The following is a 15,555-nucleotide window of genomic DNA, read 5'->3' as shown; positions in this document are numbered from 1 at the left end:
CATCCATGCAGCCTTTTCTCTTTCCTTTATGAACTACCACATCATGGCACTACAACATTAATCTGCCATGATAATCTCTATTTCCATGTTTCCTGAACAGTATGTACCTTCCAAGGACTTGTGAAACTCAAGCGATTAAATCAAGTCATTTTTAGCACAGCGTTTTCCTTAGATCTTTCAATTCCTTTAATCTGTTCTAGTGAAGACTAAGTAGCCCTTTCACTAACTTTTCTTAGCCTTATCTTCTGCCTTAGGCTGACAGAGAATAGAGGCACATACTTTCATCTGTGAATCACACAGTGTTTCAGTTACACCCTTTCTTTTTCTTTTATGCACTGAAGTTTACTGTGAGATCCCAATGAAAACAACATTAACCATTCCCCCCTCCCCCTTCTCTCTTTAAAGCTTGGTTTCCAGATGGAAAAAAAAAGGCAGTAAATTCTTCCCTTGGAAACCCGTTTGCCTTGTGTGAGGAACAGGTATTTCAGGGTCTTTATTGGGAATATATGATCTGTACAAATACTGTTCTAATGTTCACCACCCCTCTGTAGGAAAGGAGTGCTCCTAGCATGTTTACCACATACCATCCCTGCCTGAGGCATGCCAGAGACACCAGCCTCCTTGGTTTTCCCTTGTCCTTTGTTGTGTACTCCATTATCCACCTATTATTATGAGTCACTCATAAACCTACCCTAATCATGACAGATATGTGAAGAACTAATTTGCAGTTCACAAGAAGAACTCAAGTGGATCGAATAATGAAGGCACTGATGCCCCTAACTTGTTTTGATTTGTATGTGTTTAGACATATTTTGAAGTCAACAGGGAAGTATATACAACTTGCTGAGCTCAAATATTTCCTGGTTATTATCTTTCCTTTTCTAATAATCAAATTCATTTGCAAGTAACCACAATCAAGCAACCCAATAAGAAAATATTTATACCATGTTGGCAGTTGAAGCAGTTATTTGTTTTCTAATGGATGTCTGTTGTCAGGTAGATCCTCAACAGTGTTTCTCGTTTTTAGACCTACTTATTTATGCAATCTTTGTGATCTACCATGTCACAGAGAAGAATCCATTAAAATTTCTGCAAGTAAGCTAGATGCTACATTAGGTAACCAAGTTTCCTGGAACTATTAGCCATATATATTCCAGATAAATTGTTTTCCTTATGTTGTGAAGTCAAAATAAACCTGCTAAAACAATAACACTATATATCAATATCCTAATTTTCCTATTAATTTCCCTTTGCCTGTAGCTTCTCCAGCCGAGGGGAGACTGGATCAAATAGCTCGAGGAAGTAACATTTCTAACATCCTAATACAAAACAGTGTAGAGCAATATCGTGAAAGCAAAGCTCGTGTGTCATAAAGAAAGTAATGTTTTATTGAATCAAGAACTTGATGTCAATTGTGCTTTTCGATTGCAGAAGCCTGTTGTTTATTGCAGCAGCACATTTTGTGAAAGTTCCTTCCTGGTTTACAGTAATTCACATTGATACACATCTAGTCTATGACACTGCCATCGCAAACAATAATTTACAACAGCTTCAGCTCTGCTCTTCCAGTGTTGGTTTTCAAGGACTGGAGCCAAGTTCTATTCACCACAAGTAAATCTGGGAGGAAGTTTACTTACTGTGAATAATAATTTACGTTTATCTACTATGGGTTAATTTGTTAAGCATAATTTTGAGGGTTTGATCACAGATCACTTTACATGACACCAAGCCTTCTGGCAACAGATGGAGTACACCTGTCCCAAAGCGGAAAAAAGATTTTTGCTCAGGTGTTAGCAGGTCTTGTTGAGAGAGCTTTAAACTAGATTTGAAGGGGGAAGGGGATAAAACCAGGCTCACTACAGCTAAGCTTGAGGGCAGTATGCCACTGTTTGAGGGAAGGTGTGCTGGAGAGATCCTTCAGTCTGCAGTCTCAGTAGACGTAGGTGATGGACATCCATGCGGCAGCAAGAATGCAAGAGTTATTGAGGTATTAGAAACACTGGAAGTACTTGTGGTCACACAGGAATTACAGCTCCTCCCCTCAAAAGGGTGGTGGGATCAATAGTCCAACTGAAGTGCATCTGCACCAATGCACACAGCATGGGCAACAAACAGAAGGAAATGGAAGCCATTGTGCAGCAGGAAAACTATGACATAGTTGCCATCACAGAAGCATGGTGGGATGGCTCACACAGTTGGAGTGCTGCAATGGATGGCTATAAACCCTTCAGAAGAGATAGGCAAGGAACAAGAACCCGGGGGGTAGCTTTGTATGTTAGGGAGTGTTTTGGTTGTCTAGAGCTTAATGATGATGACAAGACGGTTGAGTGTTTATAGGTAAGATTCAGGGGAAAGACCTGAACAAGGCAGATATCCTGCTTGACTAACCTGATTGCCTTCTATGACAAGATGATCTGCTTAGTGGACGAGGGAAAGGCTGTGGATGTTGTCGGCCTGGACTAGTAAAGCCTTTGACACCATATCCCACAGCATTCTCCTGGAGAAACTGGCTGCTCCTGACTTGGACAGGTGCACTCATTGCTGGGTTAAAAATTGTCTGGATGGCCAGATCCAGAGAGTGGTGGTGAATGGAGTTAAATCCAATTGTTGGCTGGTCACTAGTGGAGTTCCCCAAGGCTCAGTATTGAGGCCATTCCTATTTAATATCTTTATTGATGATCTGGACAAGGGGATCGAGTATATCCTCAGTGAGTTTGCAGATGAAACTAAGCTGGGTGGTAGTGTTGATCTGATGGAGGGTAGGAAGGCTCTGCAGAGGGGTCTGGACAAGCTGGATCAATTGGTGGAGACCAATTACTTGTTCACATTCAACAAGGTGAAGTGGCAGGTCCTGCACTTGGGTCACAACAACTCCATGCAGTGCTACAGGCTGTCTGGGGGCAAAGTGGCTGGAAAGTTGTCCAGCAGAAAAGAACCTGGGGGTGTTGATCGACAGCTGAGCCAGCAGTGTGCACAGGTGGCCAAGAAGGCCAGTGGCATCCTGGCCTGTATCAGAAATTGTGTGGCCAGCAGGACCAGGGCAGTGGTTGTCCCCCTGTGGTCCACTTTGGTGAGGCTGCATCTCGAATCCTGTGTTTGGTTTTGGGCCCCTCACTTAGAAAAAAGACATTGAGGTTCTGGAGTGTGTTCAAAGAAGGCCAACGGAGCTGGTGAAAGGTCTGGGGCACATGAGAGTGGTTGAGGGAACTGGGATTGTTTAGTCTGGAGAAAAGAAGGCTCAGGGGAGACTTTATTACTCTCTACAACTACTTGAAAGGAGCTTGTAGCAAGGTGTGGGGCAGTTTCTTCTCTCAGGTAGCGAGATAGGACAAGAGGAAATGGCCTCAAGTTGTGCCAGGGGAAGTTTAGATTGGATATTAGGAGAAACTTCTTCACAGAAAGAGTGGTCAGGCGTTGGAAAAGGCTGTCCAGGGAAGTGGTGGAGTCACCATCCTTGGAAGTGTTCAAAAAAATGTGTAGATGTGGCACTTGGGGACATGTTGTAGTGGCAAACACAGTAGTGTTAGGTGAATGATTGTACTCGATAATCTTAGAGGTCTTTTCCAACCTTAATGATTCAATGATTTAATGCAGAACATTCAAAATGTTGCTGTATGGATGAAAAGAACCAGCAGTCATATGCTCAATTCATTTCAGAGATAAACCTGGTTCCTTTACAGTGAAACCTGAAAACAACCTTTAGTAAACATGGCAAAATGGAGAGTACATAAGCCAGTAACAAGTGGTGCTTCTCTGTTCTCTCTAATTATGCAATAAAAAGAAGATGTTCAGCTTCACCTTGAAGTCCTTCTCTGTGTTGCTCTTCCTACACAATGGATTGAACCTCTTCAATTTGCTACTTTCTTTTTATTCAGCTAATGTGGAGATACTAGTGGAAGTGATTGAGACTAAGGAGTGCAGCATCATCTTGAGCATTCAAGGAAGCTGAGTGCATGACTCCCCAGCATGATGAGAGAAGAATACACAGCAAAATCGTATTTTTCTTTGAGTGTAAGAAAAAAAGCAGTGGCCAAGTCACTACATTGCTAGCATGCTTGTATTTTTCATGTTATAGCATATAAAGGTATTCTCTTGTTTTATATTTTGTTAATAGAAAGCCTGCACTCTTGTTTGTGATCCCTGGAAAACTTTTGGTTTGTGAGACTATGATCTCAAAAGCACTCACATCTGACAGGAGTAGCAACACCATTGGTGGAGTGGTAGCCTCAATAAGTCTCTTTTCTGGCACCAGCTGTTCCCTCCCTCAAAGTATAACCTTAGAGGCCATTACTTGTCCTTGAAGAGGGCTGAGTGAGAGTGGGTGATGCTGCTACCCACTTGCACCAGCTGCCTGTGCTGCCTTTGCAGCTGGTTGCACTCCCTGAACAGTGTAGCTGGTGCTTTTCTAGTGTTCACTATGGAGTGGTGTGGCAATTCTGCTGTGGAGACTCCCTCTCTAATGTACCTCCAGGTGTGACTGGCTCTCCCTTTCCTCTGGCTGCTCCACAGAGCCACCACCTTGCTGGACCAGCCCAAAAATTCTGCACTCACACAACACAAACAGGTTTCAGTCCAGCCCCTCCTGTCCTTCACAAGCCAGTGCGAGGTACAGCTGTCTGTTCAGCATCAGATAGCTCCCAAGGCATGCCAGTCAGCAGAGCCTGTTGGGTTCAGGTCTTCTTCATAAGAGGGTGAAACAGCTGCAGTCCCCAGTAGCTGGTGACTGCTGTGCTGGGATGCCTCTCTTCCCACCAGCCCATGTGCAGAGCACAGTCCCTCCTCAGCCACCCTTTCACAACCGGCTTTTCAAAGGGCCTCTTGCTCTGTGAAGCTGGTGTTGCTGGCTGCCCTCACCCAGCAGGCACGCCAGCCTGTTGAGACCTTCCCTTGCAACTTCCATGTGTGGTGTATATTAGATAAGCCTTAAAGAGATTGCACCTACTTCAGTAAGTAGCTCAAAAGTGTAGCGTGCCACAGCAGTGAAGAAACCCCCTTATTCCATTAGATTAGATGTTAGGCATAATGTGAGATGCTTTCATCTTTCATCTACACCCAGATTTCCTCACTGAAGTCAATAGGAGCTGCACCTTTAGGATTAAGAAAATAATTTGACCCAGTTAGGTGTCACAAAACAGACTTCAGTGAATTACAGGCTGAAGAGAGAGCAGAATGTTGCCCATTGTATTTACTATCATGTTTGTTTTGGGAGTTAAATTATTCTTCCTAATTCTGCTAGCAGTGTAATATGCTGTCTCAGTAATGGAAAGCATATGAAAGCAAGCAGATGGTGAAAGCAGAAAAAAACCCCAGCATGTCCTGATAATGTAGTAAGCAAGTTCATTTTTTTGGCATTAGGCTTTCATAACCAAGGCATGGTGATAACAAGTACAGACACATTTTTAGAGCATAGTTCATCAAAAAATACAGCCAGTTTCATTGCAGGGCAATGGAAGATTACTTTTTGAGACTTCTCTATAGATAAAACCTAGATGTGAATGTTGTTGAATTAGACCCATCATTTATTATTGCTAGAAGATGAGTGACAGAACAGATACTGGTCAGAGTGATTCCATCACATGTCCTGTGTTCTCTCATATCATTGCAAATGTAGAGCCTTTCACCCATTAATTTGCAAATATGTCATCATCCTGCATTACAGAAATACCACAGACCCTTCAATATAGGTTGCTATCACAGAGGGCAGTATTGGAAATTTAAAGTATTTTATTTTCCTTTTAAAGTATGCAGCCTCCAGGTTGAAATTTTGAAGTCCAAGGTTGTTGCTTCTTGGGTATTTGTGTGTATATGCAGTACATGAAGCTCCCAGTCTGACTCCTGCAGCCCTTAACTTCTTCTACCCACATGCCCCATTCTTCCAGAACAGAAGGCAGAACAGCCTCAGTGGGAAAAACTCCCACTTGTTTAGCAAGTCTGAGAAAACTGAGACAACCTTGATGCACCGGCTGAGCAAAAGGCCCTGAAATGTGGTTTCTGGGGAGGACACTATCCAGACTGATGACCTCCAAACGACATTTATAAGTCTCTCAGGACTAAACATGGGCAGAAGCAATGCCAGATTCACCACTTATCATTTTAAGATTCTTCAAAGAAGGGATAAATGATCTTTGTTATAATCTTTATTTGAAGCAATGCAGACACATCTTCATGTAGCTGCAACATGGACCGACCTTCACCTTCCAGGAGTTTTGGCTTTAGATAGAGCAAGGGAGGAGGAGATGTGAAAGGCACTGCTGCAGTCCTGAGACTAAATGTCCGTGTACAATCAAGGCAATAAACCCAGACCTGAGCACACTGATCTCTTCTACTGGGAAAATGGGTAAGGAGAGACAGACCCATTTCTCATTGAAGTACCTAATTGGTTACAATGCCTTTTTTTTTTCACCATGCAGTAATGCAGCATACTAAGTAATGTGAGGGGTTTGTTTTTAAAAAATATTCCATATACGTCTGGATCATTCCTAACTTGAAGAAACACAGGCAAAAGAGTGGGTTTGATTGTTTCATCCCTCTGAGGACTTTGTATTTGCTGCTTCCTTAGGAAAGTTTTCTCTCTTTATAATTTTAGTAATGGCTTGCTGATTGAACATCCTAGGAGTTAATGTTTTTATTTCAGGATTGCTTTTAGTATCTTTGTGGGGTGGGGGGTGGCAGTGACATCATTCACATTTCTTTGCTGTCCCTATGTCCCCTTCACTTCATTACTTGGGCCAGGACATGGAATGGGGAAGAAATGAAATCAACAGTCTTGTCCCCAGGTCCCAGCTCTTTTTCTGTTCCTTTGCCTTGGTACCATTTTTCCTGGTGCTGTCTCCCCTTTCCAGGTCTTGGGGATATGGTAGAGCAGACCTTTGTTGCCAGGCCCACATGACTTTGGCAGCCTGAGCTGGGGTGAAATCTGAGCATTTCTGCTGTCAGCGCCTTGGACAGAGACTGACCTGGGAATGTGCCCCAAAACACTGAACTCAGACCCACAAGCCAGGGCAGTGGCTGAGCCAGTGGCTGACATGGCTAGTGAGTCACTGGCAGAGGTCCTGTCAGAGTATCGCTTTCCTCTGTTGTGCTGCCTTTCTGTTACCCATGAATCTCTTATAGGGCAAGAACCTGAGGTCCCCTCTGCAGAGAATTGAGTCCTTGATCCCAAATTGTTTAGGCTGAGCTCAGCAAGCCTGTTTTTCAAAGCAAAGCCTGCTCTCCATGAGTAAATTTCCCTTTCAATTTTTTCTTGACAATCCCACAGTAAATAGCTTTAAATGCAGTGTCTGTGTGTAACTGCTCTTTTTGGTGCGTTTCCCGTAATGAGACATAACATATGTGTGTGTCTTTACACACCTCGGAACAATGCTATGCAAGCATTAGGAGATTTTTCTAACAAGTAGTGAATGTGCTGCTTTTCACAGCTCACCCAAACACTCCTGCTTGATAAGCCTGCCTGTAGAGGGATGTTTTCTGTATTTCTAGGATCAGAGGAAAAGTGAAAAAAAAAAGGTGGGAGGCATATTTGAATATTTTAAACTGCTAATTGTGACGGAAACAACTCACACAGAGGACGCTTCTTGGATGGGGAAGCCTGAGGAAGTGTGTCTGTGGAGCTGTAACACTGTCCAGAGAAGGAAGTTCAGCAGGAAGTGCAAAGACTTGAAGTCTTTGCTACTTCCTATATCTGTGCATCCTTGAGTGATTTGTTCCATTTTTCCCTCTGACAAGCACAATGCCAGTATACCTATAGCCATCCTCAGACAGTTTAATTCACAGTATTAAAATCACAGCAGCACTATGTGTACCTCACACACACATAACAGTGCAGGAACAGTATTCTTCCCAGTGATGTTGTCTTCATTAGCACCAAGCAGACGGTCAAGAGACATTACTGACCACACCATGAGCAGCACCTCCAGAGTTGGGCAGGTGGGGTGTTCTCCCTGACCCTGACTGCTCCTGAGTCCCTAACTCCTGAACTACTCTAGCTAGAAGTGTTCTAGCCCTGAGGCTCAGAAAACATCTTTCTGAAGAATAAGATTTTTGCTCCATTTCTGATTTTTACCTGAAGCCACCCAGTCTGCACTAGCTAACAGGTATTTTTCAGAAGGATCTTTAGGCAAAGTCCTTCTTATTTCAGTACAGAGTTGCACTGTTATTCAACACATTGCATTTTCCAGAAATAGATATTTCCTGGAAAATATAGCAGATGTTTTTGCCTATTGGTGGTTCTTCCATCTTTGGTTACCCTCACAAGTGAAAGATCTTGCTGTAGTCCATCTTCCAGTGAGGATGAGTCCCTGGGACAATGGTGTTCCTGCAGGAGAAGCAAGGTGGGAAGCAATGCTCAAGGGCAGAGGATGCATGGCTGGAAAGCATGATTGCAGGGCAAAATATCATGTGCACGTGTTTTGAAATATTATCTAAGTCCAATTCTAACTTCGGCAGGCACACACCAATCCTCCAGATTTACACCAAACCCCCGACTGTGCCCAATGCTAATACCAGCTCCACAGCCCCACCCTGCTCTCACCTGGAAGATGTTACTCTGTGCAGAGATTTTTGTCAGCACCAAAGTCAAGAGATTCCTAATTATAGTTCCCACAACAACCATAACCCCAGGTATTCTGAACAAATACTGTAAAAACTCTGAAGTTAGTTGTGTAAGTGTTTCTCAGTACGGTGCCTGAGGGACCTGCATAGTACAACAGGCTCAGAGATGCTGCCTGCAACCTCCAACACACCTGCCCCTGCAAAACCCAAGCACAGCTGAAAGAGGGGTTTGGGGGTAAAACTTTTTGACAGCTGATGCCAAGCACCAGATATTCTGGGGTAGCTGAGGAGTTTCTGGTAATCTGAGGCTATAGTTCTGGTACTGGAGAAGGTGGCAACCCACACTGTATGGCAGAGCCAGTGAGCAGCAGGTGTCTGCTGAGCCCTGCAGCAACACAGACTAACCAGCATCCTTGCACAATGCATCTTCTGGTCTATTTACTGCACTTAAATGGCCTTTGTAATTTTGGTCTCAGACAGTCTACAGCAGAGTCTGTGCCTCCCAAGTCTGAGGGTCATAACTGCATTTTCCAGTAGCGACAGAATAAGATACAGAACCAGAATTTCACGGGTAAATTAGTGCCAGGACCTGATGGCTGGAGTCCACAGGCTATGACCTCCTATCTCCAGCAGCATTTGTATTTTCCTCTGTTATTTCAAATGTTTTATAGGAATGTTATCTAGTCTAGTCTAAACGATGATCCCACTTGCTCTTGAGAGTTGTACTCTGTGAGGGAGAACATTGAAAACTTTTATTATCCCCAGTGTTTGGGCCCAGACACAGAGGGGTGGATGCTCCACAGTCAGGACTCTTCCATCCCTTTGCCCCCCCAGCCTGTGCTCTCTGCCTGCAGTCATACAGAACAAGAGCTACCACCAGCTTCACAGTCCCTTCCCACCCCTGCTGCAGCTGTGCTCCTTCCCCAACCCAGGGACAAAGCTGTCTTTGTAGTGATGAGGAGATGTATGGCCTCAGTGGCATTACTCCACACACATATTAATGGCAGAAGAGAGGAAAAACTGGGTCACACATTCCAAGCTAAACCAACTATAGAGAAAGATCTGAGCAGTGATGTTCCTGCCTCTGGATATGCTGTCTCCTAAAGCAGGCAGTACTTCAGATCTCCAGCTCCATTTCAGTCCTGTCCACTTAAAAAAACCCAGGTGTTGATGAAGGAACTGTCTGTGTCTGCTTTGGCATGTCAGGAGTAATCACTTGACTCATTGCCTTAAAAGCAATGAATCTCTCTTTATCTTGATGGTAACTTAGTAAAGAAAACTAGTGGCCACCTCAATTATCTGGAAGAGGCTAAATGACAACTTCCTACATGCTCTATACAAATCAGCCAGATAGCTTCAAAGCCCATATTGGTTCCAAGTGGCTGGATATATCCAGAGTGGTTAAAATAGGCCAGCATACAGTGCTTTGTCATCCTGGCACATCCTAGCCATCCTGCTGCTGGCCAAACAAGGACATATGGGTATTTCTTGAGTTTTCTCTGTGATTAGACATAGCATCCTGTAACAGTTTGGGAACAAACAGCAACTGTTTTAGTCATGCCTTAAAATTTGGTAAATATCCCACCAAACTATCTCAAAGCATTTCACAAGCCTAGTCCTTCTCTTTACTCAGGTATTCACTGCAGGGAGTAAGACCCCTTCATAAGGATTTGCTTTTGTTTTCCATTTTCCACCTGCAATTTGGGAAGAAGGCTATTCAACCACCTTTGTAAAGGAATTTGGGAACTCTATAAGGAGAGTGTTCTTTAGGTATCAGATATCAGTAGCAGCCTGTCACATTGAATTCAGCTGGGGAACAGCTGGCTCCTCCGTTGCAGCACTGGTTGAGGACTCAACTCCCAGATGTATTAAGACTCCATGTGTGACTGAATCTTTTTGCATCTTTCTGTCTCACCTGTAAAATGGAGACAATAGTGTTTCACTGTTTGCATGAGTGTTGAGAGGTAGTACATTCATGGTACTGAGAACATCTCCGTGCAAATACATGCAACAGATAATTGTGCAATAGCTGTAGACAGAGCATTCATTTGGGTCTGTATTCAGCAGACTATGGAAGGAACCAGACTACTAAAACCTCTATTCTAGGGCAAAATGCCTGAATCACTTCCAGACATCCAGGTGTCACTGAACATTGTGAGGTGTGGTATCCAAGTTTGGGCTTGAAGGTAGATTGCACGGCTAATTCCTACTTAATTTATAATAGCCTGAACCTCAACAAGAACTCCAACTACTGACTTACTGGAAATCTGATTCTGGATTCAGCTGCCCATTTTGTACTTTGGGTCTGTATCTTAAAATTACTCTGTTGTCTGCTTCAATCTACTCTGAAGCTGGAGATTTATGTCTACAGGAGGCAGGGAAACATATTATGTTGCCAAACTACTTCCACTCTTTTCCAGTATTACAAGTCAGTGAATGGTGGGTTGGTCTTGTGATTTCCATCCTGCAATTTAAACCAGATGGGCTACCCTTGCAACATAAACACTGAAGCAAGAAAAGCCAAAAATTGGCAGAAGTTCTGTTTCCTGATAAACTGCATGATTATGACTTACATTTTTTAACAAGATGCACATAAAGCTAGTTTACAGGATAACTTGATCACTTTCTTTGATTCATCCCAATAAAATATGGAGGTTTTGTTTTCTCAGGGAACAAGGAGGTGACCATAGAACAATACAGAGGCTGACCTTATTAGAAACAGAAAGCTCTCAGGCTGCAGAAGGAAAGACTCTCTCAGTAAAGTTCACAATAAATTAATTCAAATATATGAACAATTAAACATGATCCGGTGACATGTTACTGCCATCAGCTCGGGTGAGACTAACAAACCAGAGCACAAACTTTGGCAACTGAGAGAGATTATGGAAAATCCGTGGCCAGGTTTCTCCATCTGCATCAGGGCAGAGCTGTTCTCTTGCTGTACAATACTCCAGCCCTACTGCTTGTAACAGGTGTGGGGCTAATATCTGTGAGGTTTCCCTCTTGAGAAAAAAACAAGGTGAAGACACAAAATGCAGCATCTGTTGCATAGCTGCATAGGCACCTAGCCATAGCTCCTGGGATGTGAGTAGGACAGGAGTTGTTACAGTCAATGAAAGAGAGGATTTAATCTGGATCAAACCTGAAGACAAAAAGGACAAACCCACAAGCCCGTGCTGTATTTTATTGTTTGTTGCCACCATGTTTTTCACTTGCAATTCCTTCAGTTTTATACAAGTATCAGTCTTTTTTATATGCCTGAAAAGTATTGAATGTGTGGCTGGCATACTGAACTAAAAGGACAGTGCTAAAAATCTCTCTCCTTTCATTTACTCTTTACATGCACAAAAGACAAGACAGGATCAGAAGCAGAGGCAAAAAAGAGACCCAGAGAATTAGATACCACTCATTTCAGAACTTGAAAGCCAGCGAAATAACAAGATGCTGTGAAAAAATATCTTCCATAACTAAAATGGCTGATTGGTGAGACTTGCAGTGAAGGACAGTGGATAATCTGTATGTGGCCTTTCTAAAAACATTGCTGGAAGAAGCTAGACCTACATACCTGGGAAACTCAAAGCCAGATGAAGTTACATGGGCACTTCAAATCGCAGGCTCGCAGGCTAGCTTCAGTGGCACACAGCAAGTTAGTGCAACACTAGAGCAGACCCAAAGCTGCTCCTCCACAGCCTTGGGCACCAGCAGAGCTAAAATCAACATCATCTGCCAAAGCCATGTCTTGGGAAGCTGTCAGGAACAGCCTTCATGGCAGGTGCAGCCCAAGTTTTGACAAATCCCAGGGTAATGGAGATTAAAAGATTGATGGTCTCATTTACGCTCTTTTGACTTAAAATGCATGTGCCTCTCTACCCAGGTCTGAGGCACTATGGCAGCCCAAAGCCTCTGTAGCAGATTTGGGGATGGAGCAGCTGAATTTGCTGAGCTGGCAAAGAGCTCTGGGAGATCTGTCAGGACAGTTGCAGAAGCCTGGAGCAGCTTTCTGACTGTTCCTCAGCCACAGCAAACTGGGATTCTCTACATTTTTAATCCATTTCTATGCTAAATAAAGTAGATTTTCTTGAACCACATGAGAAAGTGGTCTGTGCTGAGAAGGATTACCTTTTGCTGAAGGGGAGTGGTGCTGTCACACAGGGAATGATGGTGGTTCAGCAGTGTCATATTGGAGGCAGAGCAGAGCTACACTAGAGGGCAAAATGCTTAACCCCACTCAAGTTAGATGCAAGAAAGTGCAACTGCCTGTACTCAGAAGCATGGTGGGAGGGCAGCATGGAGGGTGCTAGCCTGAGAATCACAGAATTACAGAATATGATGAGTTGGAAGGGACCCATAAGGATCATTGAGTCTAACTTCTGGCCCTACACAGGACAATCCCCAAGAGTCACACCCTGTGCCCAAGAGTACTGTCCAAATGCTTCCTGAACTCTGTCAGGCTTGCTGCTGTGATCACTTCCCTGGGGAGCCTGTTCCAGTGCCCAACCTCCCTCTGAATGAAAAATCTTTTTCTAATATCCAACCTAAACCTCCCCGACACAAGGCCCTTCACCATCTTCATTGCTCTCCTTTGTACACTCTCTCATAGCTTAATGTCTTTTTTATATTGCAGCACTGAAAACTTCACATGACATTCAAGGTGAGGTCGCACCAGTGCAGAGCAGAGCAGAGCAGGACAATCCCCTCCCTCGACTGGCTGGAGATGCTTTGCCTGATGCCTCCCAGGATGCAGTTGGCCCTCCTGGCTGCCAGGGCACTGCTGACTCAAGTTCAACGTGCCATCAACCAGCACCCCCAGATCCCTTTCCATGGCACTGCTTTCCAACATCTCTATTCCCCAGTCTGTACATACATCTGGAGTTGCCCAATTCCAGGTGCAGAATCTGACACTCTCCTTCGTTGAATTTCATATGGTTGGTGATTGCCCAGCCACTTAATATGTCGAGGTCTCTCTGCAGGGCCTCCCTGCCTTAGTCAACAGCCTCTCTCATTTTTGTGCAGTCTGGAAACTTGCTTAGTATCCCTTCCTGTCAGATGAGAAGAAGTGAGAGAAGGGAGAACAGGAAAAGGCTGGCAAGAAGATGCTGATGTGAATGAGGCAGCATAGTGAGCATCCCTTTGCCTCAGACTAGACCTAGAATAGACAGAAAAAACTGACTGCATTTTTGTGGTTGCAAGGCTGCAATCAAAGTAAAACCTGTAACTAATGTGTAAATTCCAGGATGATTGATTAAAGAATTAGAAAGGAAAGGAAAACTAATTTTATAAAACATTGAAAGACTATCATGCTTCCTAACTCATACAGACCTCCTCAGACAGACAGGTAGGACTAAGTTTGGAAGTAGCAGAACAGCTTCATAAGTGTTTTCTGGTAGTTCTACATTATTCTCCATTCTGCCTTTGAATACTCAGTCTTTTTTCCACTGACCATAAAGCATATGCTGTCTTGGATCCTGGTTGTATGAGACTAACAGATAACCTTCTTATTTTTTACATTCAGTCTTTCAGCATTTCTGACACTGAAAATCCTCTTTTACAGTTTCAAGTTGAAAAATCTTTGTGGCAGATTTGGCATTGCCTGTAATAATTTATGAATGTGATGTGTTGACATGTTTATTGTGTGCATACATTGAGCTACATCAATAGCTGGATTGTCAAGATGTGTACCCAGGGGAGTGAAGATGGATCCAGGCATACATTTTTGAGGAAACACTTGGGAAACAAAGCAAGCTGTGATGTTTTGGCTGGGCCCCTGCTAGGCTCACTGGAGAGATTTCCCTGGGAGGAATGTGGGCGCCTGCAAAACAAGACATGAAAGACCCCAGAGAATTTACAGAGGACCATTGAAACAGAAGTTTTTGAGAGTAAGACTCCAAAAGGGGTTGAAAGTGCTCAGATCTGTAGATGTTTAATTTAGTAGATGTTGGCAAGACCACAAGAAAAAGTTCATGTGAAATATTTTTTAACCAACATGCTTTGTTTCATTGGTTAAGTAGCTCATCTGTTTTAAAAATGTTTGGGTCATGCAGGAAGGCTGAAGGTCTCTCTTCTCATATACGTGGGTGAGCTTGGAAAATGCATAGTTTATGTAGACTGGAGCTTGCCTTTAGTATGTGGGAATCAAATTATCCCATGCATGGAAAGCTAAAAGCTCAAGGTCTGCCATAAGCAGAAGGTAAGTCAGAAAGGCCACTGGCAGCCAGAGATATAGCAGTAACCATAACAACACCATCATCTTTTTTATAAGTCTTTACATGTAATTCTGCTAATGACTTTTATTAAACATTTAAGCCTTAGCATTCAAGTGATTCATATTTGTTACAAAAAAAGTCCCATTAACACAAAGTACAAGTTGAAACAAAGTTAATGAGCCCTAATACTTGCAGGATAATTCAAAGTTTACGGGTAGTATTAACAAAAATAATAAGGAAGAGTGCAAAATCCAGTTTCATTTTCCACCAGAGAACATGAGTTTTATCCTTTTGTTTCATAATATTAAATCTATTGCTCAAGTGACTCTTACACTGTTAATAAAGTAGTGCAAGAACACATATATGTGCATAATTAAGTACCCCTATGTGACCATAAAAGGTCTGTCTGGTTGTCCAGAGGGAAGGCGAGTGGAACTTGATTCATCAGCATGAAAGAGGGAATGTCATTACTGTAATCTCCCTGTATTTCACTACTTTGATGGGGCTCAGTCTTACGTGGTAGGCTGGTTGGGTGTTCATGGCTGGGCTTCGCGAACGAAGATTTGGGAAGGGCTCTACCCACGTTTGTTGCAAGCGCGCTGGTGGCTGAAAAGGCCAATACGAGACAGGCATGTCCGATTGCAAAAGGCACAGCAGAAAGACTCCTTAGGTGGTATATTCTGCAAGGCACGATTCTTTCTACGTTGCCTTTTCTCCTCAAGGGTGATCCTGCGTGCTTCCTCAAAAGCATCAGCAGCGTTGTAGATGGTGTGTCTCCAGACCTCCTGATTGGAGGCCAGAG

General features: G+C 43.4%; 1 long non-coding RNA gene across 2 annotated transcripts; it reads left to right on the top strand.

Moving 5' to 3' along the window:
* The first annotated feature begins 1,546 nt into the window (after positions 1-1,546).
* On the top strand, positions 1,547-6,303 carry LOC108641341. 2 transcript variants are annotated; one of them, XR_001921906.1, is made up of 3 exons: positions 1,547-1,611; positions 3,876-4,011; positions 5,742-6,303. It is a non-coding gene; the product is annotated as an uncharacterized LOC108641341 (long non-coding RNA). The 2 variants fall into 2 exon arrangements; XR_001921907.1 differs by lacking the exon at positions 1,547-1,611 and adding an exon at positions 2,477-2,529.
* Positions 6,304-15,555: the final 9,252 nt, after the last annotated feature.

Source organism: Manacus vitellinus, unplaced genomic scaffold, assembly GCF_001715985.3.
Source record: "Manacus vitellinus isolate BGI_N305 unplaced genomic scaffold, ASM171598v3 scaffold_6_pilon, whole genome shotgun sequence".
Taxonomy (NCBI): Eukaryota; Metazoa; Chordata; class Aves; order Passeriformes; family Pipridae; genus Manacus; species Manacus vitellinus.
Note: the sequence above shows the minus strand (reverse complement) of the source record. Positions and strands in the feature narration are given on the sequence as shown.